The sequence below is a fragment of the Camelus bactrianus genome, chromosome 20 (assembly GCF_048773025.1).
Source record: "Camelus bactrianus isolate YW-2024 breed Bactrian camel chromosome 20, ASM4877302v1, whole genome shotgun sequence".
NCBI lineage: Eukaryota > Metazoa > Chordata > Mammalia > Artiodactyla > Camelidae > Camelus > Camelus bactrianus.
In genome coordinates, this window is record NC_133558.1 from 8127413 (window position 1) to 8141919 (window position 14507).

The window sequence follows — 14507 nt, forward strand, 5'->3', positions numbered from 1 at the left end:
AGCTATACATTTATGAAGCTTGATATTACCACTAAATTTGTACCTTAAATAAAAGCTTTTTTCAGGGAGTAATCATCAAAGGAATTCGGAAGCTTTTCTGTCTTTACACCCACATGCTTGCTATTTTTGGCAAGCTCCCTCCTAGTCAGAGATATTACTTAGATTTTACATTTTTCTTGCTCCTAGTCAAGTTTGTGAGATTCGTCATTTTAATTTTATCTTCAAGGTTGTGTTTTCTCCCCTAAGATCCTTAGTAAGGTCATTATCAACTCTTGCCCCATGTTAAAAGAAAAAAGAAAAGGACAATTGTTAGATATCATTCACATTAGGTATTTCATTCTTTGCTGCACTATTTCTCAAGTGCTCTGATAAAAGATTATTAAGCAATATTTCATGAGTGTTTTAGAGTCTAAGTTGGACATATGTCAAGTGTTTCCTTATGCGAGTGTTGGCAACCATTCCCACCAGTACTGATTCTAAAGTTTTATTGGGTTATAAAATCTTGTAACTACAAAGCATATAATTTTTCCTTTATTCAGATTTGTTATCCTTTCTGTAATTGGCATTTTTTTTTAAAGAAAGCTATTTGGTAAAGGACAAGGATGAACTGAATGGGATATTGCAGGATTTTGGTTCCTGTATCTTTTTCTCCATCCTTTTTGTATATCGAGTGAACATAAGGAAATTCAATATAATGTCATTTTTATGCTTTAAGATTTGAATGGAAATGCAAAAATCGCAGAGAAAATAAACTTTTTATGAACCTTTGGTCTAGAAGACACCTAGTTCTCTCAACTCTGATTATATCACCTAAGACACAGACCCAGAAGGTGGGTGGTATTTTAAAGTTGAGTTAGTAGTAGAAGCCACATCAGAATTCAGGATTTGTTACTACCAACTTAGTGGTGTTTCAACCATAACGTTCTATTTCCCAAAGGTAAGGGAAAAATAAATGAATAATGTAAATCAGCTTTTCTGAGATACACTGTGTTTCTGTTTTCTCTAATGAATCATCCAATTTCTCACATAATCAGTATCATCTTCCCAGGGCTTCCTCCAGAACTATCTTACAGCCACGAGTAATTCGAGTGAGACTATAAAGTGTGAATTCATGTGAATTAGAAATAAATTTAATTCAAGGAAGAATTTACTGTGCACCAACAAAATGCCAAGTACTATGCTAAGTCCTGGAGATATGAAGCAAAATAAGATAGAAAGGGCACAGTTAAGTCAGAGAGCCTTGAGTTTGAATTCTGGTTCAGCCACTTAGCAGCTGTGTGGCCTTGGGAAAATAACCGCTCTGAGCATCAGCCCACTTGGCCTACTTGTGAGGATAAAGAACATGACGCTTTGTAAGATGCCTAGTCTCCTTCACACAGAGTAGATCCTCAAGTGTGAGACATTCCCCTACCCTTTAACTCACAGATTAAGCAGTCTAGAAAGAGAGACCAAACTGAACAGATGACAATGATACAATCTGATAAACCTACAGTGAGTTACTGCTGAAGTTCTGAGGGCATCCTTTGCTTTATCTTAAAAGGAAGTGTCAGGAAACCAGAGGAAGTATTTGAATGGAGAAGACATTTTTCAGGAAGACAGGGTAAGGGGGAAAATTCCAAACCAGGAGAATTGCCCAACTAGATCACAAGCCTGAATGTATTGGTCATGGAGCAGCACTGTTCAATAGAAATAAATGAAACTTTTCTAGAAGCCCCATTTAAAAAAGCAAAAGGAACACTGGAAATTAATTTTGATTCTGTGTATCTAAAATAGTAACATACCAACATGCCATCAATGTAAAAAAATTAGAGGTATTTTATGTTGTTCTCCCCATACTAAGCTTTTAAAAATCAGTATTTCCAATTTACAGCACCTCTCAGTTTATACTGGTGCTCAGTAGCCACATGTGACTTGGGGCTGCTGTAGTGGCCACGTGGAATGGGGGTGTGTGAGTGTGAAGGAGCCTGGTGGTTAGAGAGAGAGCAGAGATAAGAGGAACACAGGGACTGGATGACAAATTGTAACTGGGTTATGGAAATGGACTTGACAAGTGTAAGGAGAATTATACAACCAGATCTGTAATTTACAAAGATCACTGTGCAGGAGGGAGCATTTGAAAGAAGGGCCATCGCCTAGGAGGCTGTCACAAATGATCTAGATAGACTATTGCTTCTCAGACTTTGAGGTGCACAGGGATGATCTGACGATCTTGTTAAAAATGCAGATTCTGACTTTCTAGATCTGAGGCAGGAGCTGAGATCCTACATTTCTAACAAGCTCCTGCGCGATGCTGATGCCCCTGGTCCGCAAACCCCACTTCGAGTAGCAAGAATCAAGAATGAAAACTGAAGTAAACCAGAAAGAGAAAGAAAAATACCATATGAGATCGCTCATATGTGGAATCTAAAAAAATAAATAAATAAATAAATACAAAACAGAAACAGACTCATAGACATAGAATACAAACTTGTTGCCAAGGGGGTGGGGGGTGGGAAGGGACAGACTAGGATTTCTAAATTTGTAGATACTGATAGGCATATGCAGAATAGGTAAACAAGATTATACTGTATAGCACAGGGAAGTATATACAAGATCTTGTGGTAGTTCACAGCGAAAAAAAAATGTGACAGTGAATACGTGTGTGTTCATGTATGACTGAAAAATTGTGCTCTACACTGGAATTTGACACAACGTTGTAAAATGACTATAACTCAATTAAAAAAATTTTTAAAAAAAGAATGAAAACTAGGTGGGGAAGGTATAGCTCAGGGGGAGAGTGTGTGCCTAGCATATGCGAGGTCCTGGGTTCAATTCCTAGTACCTCCATTAAAATAAATTAATAAATAAATCTAATTACCTCCTCCCCCAAAAAATTTTTTTAAAAATTTTAATTAAAAAAAATGAAAACTAAACAATAATATAAAAGATTATTTTACTTAGAGAGGAGGGAGAAACCATAGTTAATAATCAAAATGTAAACAGATGACACTAGTACTTTGCAGTCCAGAATTAACTACTGAGCACTGATCTCCTGTGGAAGTCACCCTTTCCCCCTTAACTAGCTGTGTCAATTAAGGATGCGAATGGCAACCATTATCTTGAATTTCAATTTCCTTAACCTTTCCAGGAAACTCATTAATTCATGTTAAAAGGATAAAGACATTTTGAGCACAAACTGCCTGTGATTTAATGCTCCTGGGGAAGAACATTTTGATTCACAAATGAGTTGGAAACCACAGGACTGTAACAAAATTGCCCATGTAAAGGTTGGATGTGTGATTAATGAGTCCTGGTGTTTGATGTAGGAAACAGGCAACCAAGTAATGGTTGGGGGGGTAGGGGGGTGGCAATAAAAGTGGTGAATTTTTCCTTGTGTCAATATAAGTGAAATAATTTGGGAGGTCAGTTGATCTATATGGAGAGTAAACATGGTTTTTGAAGTTTATTTTATATACTTTTTTATTCCTCCATTTTTTAAAGGGCAAAGTAAGTTAGCTCCTTAGGTTGACTTTTTCTTTTTTTCTTTTTTTTTTTTTCTTTTCTTTTCTTTTTTCTTTTTTTGTAAAAGAGTGAGAATTTTCTTCAGGGAAAATTCTTGATGGAAAACTTGTCCTCCCTTAGCCAGAACTTATATTTTAAGAAAATAAATCTTGAAATTCATGAAGAAACATAAATTATTGTTTTCAAAATTCATTAAAGATTCCCAAATGATTCTTGGCCATTCTGTTATTAAGTAAATAAAGAATTAATATTTTAAATTAGAAGATCCCAACATATACATCTGTTCCTTGAGAACTCAAAGATTTAAACTGTATAGCTTACTTAAACTTTGCCAAGGCCAAAAAGCTGACTTTTTCTCAAATAAGTTGAAAGACCTTGGGAAGGAAGGCAGGCAAAAGAACAGCATTTGGGGGATGTATTAGCAGGAGGGGGGATTAATTGCTGTCATTTCTAAATATCTGCATTTTTCTCTTACAATATTTTGAGTACCCTCTGACTTAAGTAAGCATGTATGCTTTTTGGTTTATAGCAATTATATATAAAACTCAATTTGGATCAAAACACTTCGGGCGAGACAACATTTTCTTTTTCCCAGGACAAGCTACTTGGAAGATTGCTGATGCTTAGGACTGTCTGTTTTGTTGTTTTCTCATGAGACCTAGTGCCCAGCACAGACTTTGAAGTGGCAGCAGTGTCCCCCTCAGCCCACTGACCGAGCACTAGCACAGTTCTTCAATACTTAATGCTATATACACAGCAAGTTGGATCTTTAAGAAGCCCCTGCAAAATGAACTTAGAGTTTGGATGCCTTGATTTTCGGACACATGGCATTCAGTCGATAACTAATTTTCTTCTGATCTTTGATTTCTGGGTCAGATTCCCAATATATGTGCTAAGTATTGGTGTCTAGAATGTCCACAGACACCTAAGGAGAGAAGTGACTTGGGAGGAATAGTTCAGCATAAATGGAGGCAGCATCATGGAAAAGACTTTCGCTGGGCCTTGTGGCAGGTGAACAGCAGGACACGCCAAGGCTTGAGTCCATGAGCGGGTTGAAGCAGGAGCAGAAAGAGGCAACTAACAGCTCTCTTTGCCCATTGTGTTCCAGATGCTGGGCTGGGCACTTCTGCAAAATTCTCATATACTCTGCACACCAACATGGAAGATCAGTTGTTACCACTTCCACTTTATAGAAGAGAAAACTGAGGCTTAGAAATACTAACTCACCCACTCAAGGGCACAAAGCTTTTCAGTAGAAGAGTCAGACTTCAGAGCCCATATATCAAACTCAGGAAAGCCTAGGGAAGCCTAGCATTGTGTGTGTGTGTGTGTGTGTGTGTGTGTGTGTGTGTGTGTGTGTGTGAGAGAGAGAGAGAGATACAGAGAGACAGAGAGAGACAGAGAGAGAGAGAGGGAGAGAGGTTGAGAGGAGGGTGACTAACAACAGAACTCCAGTTGGAGAGAAGAGAATTGATCTTGCAATACCTGAGGCCTTCCAGGAGTGATGGAGATGGCTAGTCTAGGGTGTACACAATAAATGCAGTAAGACAGATTGATGGGATGAAAACGCACTGTCAATTCTGTAGCATCCAGTCTGCAAGCAGCTAAGGGGCAACTGGGCCCTTCCAGAAGCCCCTGGGAAAAGAGTATTTATTTAACACAGATCAACAACCAAAAACATACATTCGTGGACTGCTATTGTGTAGTAATTTCAGGACACATACTTTCATTGAATTTTTAATCTGGTAATCAACAAATTTGTTATCCACTGGCTCTTCAGTTCAGTAACTGCAATGGCTCTAACCATGGGACATGTAAGTGAAAAGTAACTCATTCATACTTTTCTCAATAAATCATTCTTTGTGTATCTTCTCCATAATATTTTGTAGCTTAAAGACTAGTAGGAAAAGGGAGTGAACAGTAATAATGGAAGAGAACAATTTAATGGCTTCGATGGAGGAGATATCAACTGCAGTGGGAGTGCAGGGGAAGGCAGGTGTCAGCTTTATCCACCCTGTGGCCAGCGGAGACCCTGGTCCATCTCAGCCCACCTACTGTATCAACCTTTCCTTAGACCCCTCTTTTCCTCCTTCAGTGCACTCTAGCCACACTGGCCGTTTTTGTTGACACATTAAACTTCTGACCTCCAGCCCCATGATCATTCCATTACTCCATCAAGGAGGAACAAAGAAACAGGAAGCAGTGACAAAGGAAATTTTAAAACTGGGTGTTTATTCTTTTCTTTGATTAGAATGAGTTTTAGGGGATATGAATCCCTGGAGTTAATTCTTTTATATCCAGGGATCATCATTTGATATCTGCAAGAGAAAAAAATCCCCAAATCTAGGCATCTCACCAAAAGGATACAACCCAAGAAGAATAGTGAGTGGGTAACACATGCAGGGAGACTGACTAGATCCTTTTTGTATTTTGTGCCAACTACAAATCTTTCTTAGGTTCAAGTTAAGCAAATTGATTTTATGTCTCATTGTATGCCATCGTTTTTTCTCTTGAAGTCAGCAGAGTGACTCCTAATTTTAATGTGAGTTCATTAAGTCAGTCATAACAAAGAAAAAGTGTTGTTTGGTGTAGAAAATACTGCGTTAAAGAAGTTTAAAATTCAACTCGAGTAATTCATTCCCCATAGACCCTTCCAGCTCTTAGTTTCTAAGGAGTGAATTGTGCCAGTAAACTTTTAAGTAGAAGAATTTTTTAAAATAAGGTGAAACTTCTGGAAAGATAATATATAGTAATTATATATTGTGGTTCATTAGGGTTTTTGAATTTTGTATTCAGGATACTAAAGCAAATGACAAGTGCAATGGTGTGTCTTGAATTATTGATTTGTAGTAAATTATTACTTTAGAGAAAGTAGTTTAGAGAAAGATTTTGAGCATGTTAATATATATATTGATAATAGTCGAGATGGGAGAAAAGACTGAAAAGATGGGTACAAATGAATTCTGGGGAAACAGAGTCTAATTTGGTGATAAAGCTCAATTGTTTGTGTCATATTAGTGAGACGGTCAGCAGGGCCATGGGACTGATGGTCTAGTCCACAGAGTTGGCACCACATATCCTCTTGGACCGTGTGTTGGCAGATTTCACCTTCCCAGGTGCATATGGTTTGGGCATCTCATTCTTACAAGGAATGTAGGCAAAGGAGAATGAGTTCAGAATGAGGCCACAAAAATAAATCACAAGGGTTCACACATAAGAATAAAAATAAAAAGAACAGGATATCCTCTGCTTGGCTGACAGCTGTGTCGGGGCATGGATGGCAGAAGGGGGAGGAATTAATTGCAAAGAAGGAACTAAGAGTCTGTAGAAGTTTAGGAAGGAAGCAGTTAGCAGAATCTGGAATTTTAAAACTGTAAGGCATCTTAGAGATCATCTGGCGATTTGGTTGGAATTAATGAGGCTAAATTAAGCTGGGGAAACTTGAGAGAAAGAGCAAGAAAAATCTTCTGCAAATGAGAACTATTTAATAAAGCTTTATGAGCCAAATAGAAACTCTGCCTCAGTTCTTTCCCAGTATCCTAGAATCCTGAAATAGGAGATCTCTTTGCAACATATAAGCCAATATCTTTACGCATATAAATAAGAATTAAGCCCCTGAGAAGGGAGTTCATAAATTGTCAGATCCAGTCTTGATATCCTGGCTTAGCATTACATATATATACCATATTAGTAGCCTCATCTGATTCAAATTATTGAAATTGGAAAAGAAAATATAATTTCTATGTTCTGGTGTGATAATTTAACCTCCCACAACCCTTTGAATTTCTGTACCCCTTAAAATCATGACAAAATTGAGCCATGCATTATTTTATATAATTAGAGTAAAACTTTATAGCCAGTTAATGCCAAAGCTGATAAGTAGATACTAACTTCTGTCTATATTCTTCTATTTCCAGTCTAACCTGTTTATTGAAAAAAATATGTCAGTGCTCATTAGTTTGTAGTCCTCATTAGCAATTTGTAAGAATATAAAATAAAAAAACAATTTTAGGAACAAAAAGCACACACAAAATTAATCATGCTTTATGTGCTGGCAAATAGAATGTATCACTAGATTAAAATTTCACCTTCCCAGGTGCATATAGCAAATTTTTAAAAAAGAAAAGAGATATATATACAAGCATCAAAAAAGGAGCAGTTTTAGAGATGACCTGCCTGATCCAAGTGATTCTAGGAAATTTGGAAAGAATTTACTTTGTTTCACTGAATCTACAATGCCATCAATTGTAGGATGTATTAATCTGCTACCAAAAAGGAAAAACCAATTAAACCATGACACAATGCTTTTTTATCAGATCAATTATAAATGCATCCTTTCTTAAATGTTAAAATCTTTTTAAAAGTGTGTACAGTAGAATCAGTGAAATATGATATCCTAAGCTTAACCACATAGGAATTGATTACCTCTCGAAACTCGATCACACCCAAGATCTTCATCTCAGTCATTTTATTCTAAAAGGAGAAATTTTTTAAAGTCATCACAAGTTTATTTTTTTTCCTTCTTTAAGAGAAAATTGATTAAATCCATTCTCTGCTCTTAGATGACAAGAGTGACAAAATAAAAACCTTATGTGAAGATATATGTGTGGCTTTTTAAGGAGGAGGAGACACATTGTATAATGTAATAGAAATGAGCACACATGTTAAAATACCAGGCTGCCCTTTCAAACCTTGTGTGTTACATTGTGCTCTGTTGACAAGCTGCACTGTCGTATCTGTGCTCTGCTGAGCTTGATTCTGTATGGTCCATTATTTTATCACTTCTCTGTGTGTTCTCTTATTTGAAAGTTATATGTGTCAGCACTGCTGCCCTCAGTAAATTACAGAACTCCAGTACCTGGAGCCAAGAGTGGAAGCTAATCAGGACCTACGAGGTGGGAGGAGATGAGGCAGGATTTACAAAGGTGGCCTGTCTTTCCAGTCTCTTCCCTTTCTCCCTTGCACCTGCACCACTAAGTCTGATTAGGCCCACCACCTTCGTGGGGAGTTTATTAAAAAATATTATCTAATTTACATGTTATTGCTACAAAATTGTACAGTAACAACAATCACGACTTCATATGCCATTCAGAATCCACCCCTATTATCCTCAACATATGTATAGAAAAAGAATTTTTCTTTCTGGTTATATGTGGGTTGTTTGGGATTTGACTTTTTAACTTTTTTTGTGTGTGTGTGTGTAAAGTTTGGGGTAAACCTATTAAGCTGTCTTGTTAGTAAAGTCAGAAAATGTTACCTTGGAGGAAATGACTAATCTGTGCTCTTGAATATATCACACTTGAAATTCATCAATTAACACATTGTATGGAATTTATTTAACAATGCTTGTTGAGGTGTCAAATCAAATTCTTCAAATTCTTTTTTGACTAAATCTATTCTTAAATGACCTGCTCTACTTGAGATCATAGGGCCTCAAATATTTTCCTTTTCTAAAAAGCACAAAACATTTATGTGGCTTGAAATTCTGGCTCACATTTTCTTAGTCGCAAGCAATCCTCTTCAGCCCTTAACAGCCTCCCCTTGTCACCTCACGTTCATACATCAGTCCCCAAATTCTGCCCTGTGATGTCATTCTCTGGAAGACACCAATGACTTACTAATTGTCGATGTGAATGGCCTCTTTCTTATTTGCTTCCTCTAAGTTTTAGTAGCATTTGCCACTGTTGACTAAAGTCCGTCATAAAACTTCCATCCCTTGGCTTCGTAATGCCGCGTTTTTCTCATTCTCCTGCTTCCCAAATCGCAAGTCCCCAGTTTCCTATCCCTCCCTACTAAGTGCATCTCAGTACTGTATATTTGGCCTGATAAACCGTGTACATTCTCTTTATTAGCAATCCTATCCAGTCTCAAGACTTTAGTACCCGCCTCCAAAATACACATCTTTGGAGTTCCAGATCTGCATTTTTTAACCTACATGGGCCTCGATTTTCTACAACTAATTCCACTATCCTATCTCTTGAGCATACTTCTACTCCAGTCTCGTGAGAGCACCATCCTCTTTGCCATCATTCAGACTTTTAGCCTAAAAGGAAGTCCTAATGCTCCCTTCTTCCCTCACGCCACGCATTGTATCAGTTGCCCATCAGGTAGGAGGCACTTTGTGTTGTGTCTGATGCCCTCTCCGTTCCCCTTCAGTCTCGAGATCCTAGTTCAGGCCCTTGTTCCCTCTCTTAGGGACTAAGCACCTCTCTGATTTTCTCCCTTCAAATGCATCCTACAAGCTGTTCTTAGAACCTACCACTTTATCAACAATGGCTCTTTCTTCCTTTATAGGAAATGGGAACTGGCCTTGCTTTTCCCACGCTCAAAAAGCTTCAATGGTCTCTCCAGGCATCCAATGTCTTTTACTCTTTGACCTCAAATGACCTATATCTGCCATGTCCCACGCTCTGGCCAACCCCGACAATTCGCCATCTCCCAAATATATTCCACCTGTGCCATCACTGTGCTTCTGCTCACACTGTGGTCCTCAGAGTGTTGTGTCAGGACCAGCAGCATCAGCAGCACCTGAGAACTTGTTAGAAATACACATTCTCAGGCCAACCTCACACCTGCTGCATCAGAAACTCTGAAAGTGAGGCCCAGCCACCTGTGCTCTAATAAGCCCTCCAGCGGATTCTGATGTGTGCTAACGCTTGTGAACATGAAAACTGTTTTCCTGTTCTCCCTGCTAAAATCTTCCCTGCCTTTTCAAAAATTTCCATAAGGTTGTCTCTAATTCTTTGTCCTGCTCCCATAGTTACCTCTTGTGTCTTTATCGTCTCATTTTCAAAGTCCTTCCCTATTTCTCAGTTATACGCACATGTTGGACCTCCCTGGTAGATTTTAAGCTCAAGGATAGGGAGTGTGTGTGTGTGTGTGTGTGTGTGTGTGTGTGCTACTTTGCTTTATGCCGCCTCTCGGCATTTTTTCACCTGTTTTCTATTTTTTAAAAGTAGAATTGAAAACAATGAATAAAACTTTCTAATTTGTGAGTGATGTAATTCATCAGAATCCAGAAGGTTATCAGGAGAAATGAAAGAGCACTTAAAATTTGGCAGAGTAGCTTTAATTGTCTAATAAAATAAATCCACTCTTTAATCTCACATGCTTATTCAGTTATGAGAGGCCTATTTGATACTGTGGTGTTGACTTCAGACCATTTGGACTGTCTGATCTCTGGGAAGAAAAATTTAACTGCACAGTAGTATCAAAGAGACAAGAAGTTGTGTTTTCAGAATGTGCCTTATTCCACACAAAGCTCACAGCTACTGTTGCTGTTTGTACAATTGTTTTATCCAAAGGAGTGTCTGGAGACAAAGAGGAGCATTTTCCCAGAGAGGCACGAAATTTAAATATTAAAATGAATACATCTAAATTAACCCAATTGTCCTACATCTGTGGTTTGAACTCTTATTATTCCATTTTGTACTGTTAATATTTATTGATTCATTTAAAGTATTATTCAGTTATAAGACTGAGTCACTGTGACTATGCATGTATGTTTAATATAAAATAATATTCACAGGCCCAATTTTCTCAGGTAAGAGCAGAATTGGGGGGCGGGGAATAAAAGTTGGAAGAGCGTGAGAGCTTTTGTGTCACACAGGTGGTGGTAACCATTCCATAATTTCAAATGTAGCCATACACTGCTGAAATTCTTGCTTCACTTTGATTCCCTATTTGAGATTAGCTGGGCAATTAAAGTAGTAGCAAATCTGCTCTTCTAATGATTGACCAGAAAGAATTCAAGGTAATGATATCCAAATTAGGAAAGTCATAGAGGATCTGCTCTATATCCAGCCCTTCAAAAGGGGCACTTCAATTCTTAAAAGCTCTAAGAAAGGAGATGCAAGATCCCCATCTGACAACTAAAGATGCCCAGCAAGGTTAGGGTACTCCTCCAAGGTCTACAGGCTACACTGATGAAACTCACCCAATGTAAACACTGCTGTGGCGCCCCTGAAAGATTAGCTCAGTGGTGCTCAGCCTTCTTGTGCTTGCAGGCCTCTTGAACTCCAGACATTTCAAGAGTGCATTTAAAATAATTCCAAGACTCAGAACAATGCACGTCAGCACTAACCACAGTGCAAACCTGTCTCCAGTAAGCAGTTGCTGAGTGTCCATGCAAGCGTCCTCAGCTCCCCTACTTTTATTCGTGAGTTACTCTCCTCTGGGTCATACGGATAGTGAATAGAGCTATGTGCAACTCCCCTGCCTTCTTAGATCCAAGGAGCTCATCTCTGCGCTCCAGTGAGAGCACTTTTCTTTGATGCATCTTAAGGCTGCCCCCGCATTTCCCCTCTGCACTTTGTTACAGATCCTCTCAACTCAGAACTGATTCTTAACACTGAGGGCCCCTGGAAGACATCCTCTCATGTCTTTTGAATGATTATGTAATAGAATATAGAGGTTTAGTCTGTTAAATAACAGAATTGTGGTTAATGGAATATTTTAAATTATGCTAATTGGATTTTTCAAAGTCTTTTTAAAAGCATGACTTCTGCCACGTATATCATGTTTTAACAATAGAAATAATCTTTTATAGAATATTATTTAGTCAAACAATGAATTTTTTACAAATCAGGTCTGTATTATGTATTTTCACTAGTAATAGCTATAAATTCAACCTTTAGGATGATTCAGATACTTAGCATACATCAAAATCCCTGGGCAAAATGACTGTCCTTAAAAAACATGGCCAGTAGGACATATATTTCAGAACTGTGAATTTGTTTGCATGATAACTGCAATTACAAATCTGCAGTTTTTAATCTAGCAATCGGATGACAAGTTGAGTAATTACCATTCCATGCTTAACTATTTTTAAGATGACTTTTTTTTTTTTCAAAGCAGCTGTTGTGGTCAAAAGCACAAAGAGATTTATTTTTTTCTTCCCATGCTACAGTATTTTGGCAAACAAGTCTCTTTTTTTCCCAAAACATGAAGAGTCTGATTCTGGAAGATGATGTTGTAACACATGTGTGCTCTCATAGATTTTTTTTTCCTGTGTACTTAATTGTCTTGTAGAGATGGGCTTGTTTAAAAAAAAATCCCACACAGCGCTTAGTACAGAGTGGGTACCCAATGAGGAGCTTGTGAATGGACGAGTCAGTGATTAATATTTTGATTATTTAAGCATATCTTTCTAAAAGCTATTGTGTATGTGAGAGAGAGCAATGAGAAAAGAAAATTCAAAATATTTGTTGATACTATTTTCTTTTCGTCCCCCACAGGCTGACATTAAAGAGGTAGATAGCGTTTCTCCGGAGAATTTCAAACCAAGAGAGATACTAATGTGCATTGAAGAGTTTTGATTCTCCATATTAATTATTGTGTCAACCCCAGGAAACACAGGAACTGAGAAAGACAGGATGGATAGTGGATAGATGGATGCAGCTGATCAGTGTGATTTCAGATACTTTATCAGCAGACTGGTTAGAACAGAGACGTGTGAAATCCTTACAAAAAGGAGGTAGAAACTCTGACCAAAAATCTCCTACCAACCCAGTCTTCCCAGTGAGTCTGTCTTAAAATATTCTTCCTTTATAAAGCCTTCAGTAATGGTCCACAGGCAGAGTGCGTTGCTTCCACTTGTCCCTGTGTCTTGCACCTTCTTACTGGCATTTGTTACTCTAATCCCCCAAATATTTATTTGGATGTTCTCCCAATAGCTTTGTGATAAGCTTGAATGGGTGAGACTGTCTCTTAATAATCTTTGCATCCACTGTGTTTGGCATAATTTGGTTTCCTGATGAATTTTGTTGAATTGTTCTGGGAGGGTAAATATATTAGATATTCACACTTCAACCTCAGTTATTTTAAGGAGATTTATAATCCACAAATATAATCTTCAGAGATCAAGTGTTGCATTTAGGCTGCAGAACTGGTTCCATAATTTTAATACATTTGGTGTGGTTTAGTTTTTTTTAAATAATGAAATATTTTTTATTGAAGTATAGTTGATTTACAACATTGTGTTAATTTCTGGTATACAACATAGTGTTTCATATATATATATATGAATATATTGAATATATATATATATATATATATATATATATATATATATATATTCCTTTTCATATCCTTTTTCATTATAGGCCATTACAAGCTATTGAATATAGTTACATAATTCTCTGTGTTATACAATAGGACCTTGTTATTTATCTATTTTTATATATAGTAGTTATTATTTACAAATCCTGAACTCCCAGTTCATCCCTCCCCACCCTGTTTCCCCACTAGTAACCAACCATAAGTTTGTTCTCTATGTCTGTGAGTCTGTCTCTATTTTGTAAAAAAGTTCATTTGTGTTCTTTTTTTAAGATTCCACATATAAGTGATATCATATTTGTTTTCTTTCTCTTTCTGGCTTAATTCACTTAGTATGATGATCTCCAGGTCCATCCACATTGCTGCAAATGGCATTATTTTATTCTTTTTATATGGATGAGTAGTATTACACTGTATAAATATACCACAGATACTTATTTATCCAGTCATCTGTTGATGGACATTTAAGTTGCCACCACGTCTTGACTATCGTAAATAGAGCTTCTATGAACATTGGGGTGGATGTATCTTTTTGAATTAAAGTTTCCTCTGGATATATGCCCAAGAGTGGGATTGCTGGATCATAGGATAAATCTGTTTTCAATTTTTTAAGAAATCTCTATGCTATTTTCTGTAACAGCTGCGCCAAACTACATTCCTACCAACGGTGTAGAAAGTTTCCCTTTTCTCCATATCGTCTCCAGCATTTATCATTTGTGGACTTTTTAATGATGGCCATTCTGACTGATGTCAGGTGATACCTCGTTGTAGTTTTGATTTGCATTTCTCTGATAGCTAACAATATTGAGTGTTCTTTCAAGTGCCTATTGGCCATTGTATGTCTTCATTGGAGAAACGTTTGTTTAGGTCTTCGGCTCATTTTTTGATTGGGTTATTTGTTTTTTGTTGTTGTTTTTGAGTTGCATGAGCTATTGGTGTATTCTGAAAAT

The 14507-nt window shown here is 37.4% G+C and overlaps 1 protein-coding gene across 1 annotated transcript in view; it reads left to right on the forward strand.

Moving 5' to 3' along the window:
- PHACTR1 (phosphatase and actin regulator 1) overlaps positions 1-14507 on the forward strand; it is a 440363-nt gene that overhangs the window by 63172 nt on the left and 362684 nt on the right. The gene's annotated exons all lie outside the window — the stretch shown is intronic.